The following is a 3,073-nucleotide window of genomic DNA, read 5'->3' as shown; positions in this document are numbered from 1 at the left end:
GAATGAGACTGTGCCTGAAAAAATAAAATAAATAAATAAATAAATAAATAAATAAATAATACAAAATATAAAACCAAATTCCCTCATATTCAATTTCATATAACTATTGTAAAATTTTAAATCCTTATGTTGCTATATTGTTTTAAATTCTATTAATGTTTATCTTCAATATTTGAAAATATACATTTCAAAATTTGTTGACAGTTGCATTAAGTTTGCATCAGCAATTCTGTTATTTAAATTGAACTCACTGGTGAGCTAGCTGCCTTTGGTACTCATCCCAATTCCTTTTTTACAATCATTTCTCCTTTCTTTTATTGTTTATTTTGATGCATCTCTCATTGGGCTGGGACACCTCTTGATAAATTTTTCATAAAGGATATTTGGGTTTTTATCCATAATATGTACACCCATATTCCTCTTCCTTGGTTCCCTTAACCCTCTAACTAACAATTGTATCTATAGCCCAATTTTCTTTAGGAATAATCACATTTTACGTAAGGTATACCTACACTGATAACTCCTAGATGTTAAAATATTCAATGAACATGAGTTTAAGAAAAAAGTGAATATTTGGGCAGTATACTTTCTGAGCCATACATATAAGAGAATGTCTTTCTGTTGCCATCATATGCAAACAACAATCTAGTTGGGCATGACATTTGTTCTTTTTTTTGGTCTCCTGACATTGCAGAGCAGAAGTCAAGGGCTACCACTCCTTGTTAGAATTTGCCAATAAGAAGCAAGTGCTTCTTTCTGCAGCCAAAGACTGCAGAAAGGTGCAATGGATCAGAGAATCCACGTTGACCAAATGCATCAGCACAAAAGTGGAATTGAATCTTCTCTAAAAGAGAGCAAGAGAGTTTTTGACACACTCCATAATGAAGTTAATAGTTAACTGGAGTGACTCATGCCTACAGTCCTAGCTACTTGGGAGGCCAAGGTGGGTGGACTGTTTGAGCCTAAGAGTTTGAGACTGCAGTGAGGTATCATTGCACCACTGCACTACTGCCTGGGCAACAGAGCAAGACCTTGCCTGTAAAATAAATACATAAATAAATTTTTAAAAGAAATTAGTAAGACTTTGGAAAAGATCAGCTGCTGTGAAAAGTACATCAACCATCAGCTTGAGAACAGGGTTCAAGAATATCCTGCAGCTCAAACCTAGCTGAGCGATGTAAGGAGCCAGCAGGGAAATGGTGGAGTAATTGAAAGGACCAGACTTCTGTCTGAGGCTACAGAAGACAGAACATGTAAAACTAGAAATGGAAGAAAAGTGCAGCAGCATGACTGATGGTGATTCTTTGGTTAAGAGATGGTGATTCTTTGGTTAAGATTAAACAGAGCTTAACAAAACTGAAGCAAGAAACTGTTCAGATGGACATTAGAATTGATGTTGTGGAACACACATACTCCAATCAAAACTGGAGAAGCCCAGTGTGACTAAGGACATACACGTGACAGTTATTCCAGAATCAGCAATAGATTCATATTAAAACAAGGTTTTTCATGCTTTTGATTAGTTGTTCTTTATTTCAAATTACATCTCGTGTTGCATAGATTTCAAAACATAATTATACCTCTTAAGGCGTGTTCAATGGGTATTTTTTATACATACACACATATTCTATCATGGTGATTATGATGGTTAAAGCCTTTACATTGAATATAATGCTTAATTAAATAATTAAATTTTTTTAAAAAAAGAAGCATTCAAGAGATTTATAGGGTAGACGGGCATGGTGGCTCACATCTGTAATCCCAACACTTGAGAGGCCAAGGTGAAAGGATCCCTTGAGTCTAGGAGTTTGAGACTAGCCTGAGCAACATAGCAAGACCTTGTCTCTATAAATACATAAATAGCCAGGCACTGTGGCGTGCACCTGTAGTGTGAGTGCTATACTACAGCTACTCGGGAGGTCTAGCCAGAAGGATCACTAGAGACTAGGAGTTCGAGACTACCCTGGGCAACACAGGGAGACGCTGTCTCAAAAAAAAAAAAAATCCATGCCTGGTGGGGTGTGTGCCTACAGTCATAGCAACTCAGGAGGTTGAGGCACGAGGATCACTTGAGCCCAGGAGTTTTAGATTACAGTGAGCTGTATCACATCACTGTACTCCAGGCTGGGCAACGAACTGAGACCTTGTCTCTAAAGATGTGAAAATAAAAATACGATTTAAAAATAAATAAATAAGTAAATAATTTCAAAAAGAGAGATTTACAGGACACAAGAGGAGAAACCACTTCTCTGGAGGCAGTTGGAAACTAACATGAGCAAATATGAGATTCACAGTGATTGTCATGAGAGTTCCTGACAACTACCTGCCATGGTGTTTCAGGCTGAGCTCTTGAGTTTTGAACTTCCTGATCGTTGTTTTTTCAGGTCTTCCAACAGTTGAATAAGCTCATAATTATTATAATAAACTTTATATCTTAATTACATGAAGTAACTTCTGTTTTCCTGGATGATTACTGATTGATATAATATAGAAAATGTATTTGATAAAATTCAACATCCAATCCTTAATCAAAAAATAAAACCCATAATAAACTAAAAATAGATATTTAAAAATATGATAATATATTCATTAGGTTCTATCATGTTTAATGATAAAACATTACAGGCATTCCAGCAAAAGTCAGAAATAGTACATGATGCCTGCTCATACCATTATTATTTGCTGACGTATTTCTGTAAACTTTAGTCCATGAACAACAGGGTGTAATTACAGGATAGGAGAACAAAATATTCATTATTGTCAGATGTGATTTTCTTTTACTCTATAAAACCCAAATGAATTAAAATCAGTAGAAACTTCTGAATTTTTCTTCATGCCAACAACAACAAAGTCCAGTTAGGAAATATGGTGGGAAAAATTTACAATAGTAATATATATGCACATACATATGTGTGTGCATACCTATTTATATCATGATCAAACTTAACAAATCCATGGAAAGTGCATGAAGTAATCAATAAAACTTCTTAGAGAGACAAGTCTTGAATAAATGGAAAGACACATTACATTCTTGGATGTTGAAGATTCAGTATTATGAAGGTATCAAGGGCCT

General features: G+C 35.1%; 1 pseudogene; it reads left to right on the top strand.

Moving 5' to 3' along the window:
- The first annotated feature begins 784 nt into the window (after positions 1 to 784).
- Positions 785 to 1,496, top strand: LOC100586717 (annotated as a pseudogene).
- Positions 1,497 to 3,073: the final 1,577 nt, after the last annotated feature.

The sequence above is a fragment of the Nomascus leucogenys genome, chromosome 23, assembly GCF_006542625.1.
Source record: "Nomascus leucogenys isolate Asia chromosome 23, Asia_NLE_v1, whole genome shotgun sequence".
In the NCBI taxonomy this organism is placed as follows: domain Eukaryota; kingdom Metazoa; phylum Chordata; class Mammalia; order Primates; family Hylobatidae; genus Nomascus; species Nomascus leucogenys.
Note: the sequence above shows the minus strand (reverse complement) of the source record. Positions and strands in the feature narration are given on the sequence as shown.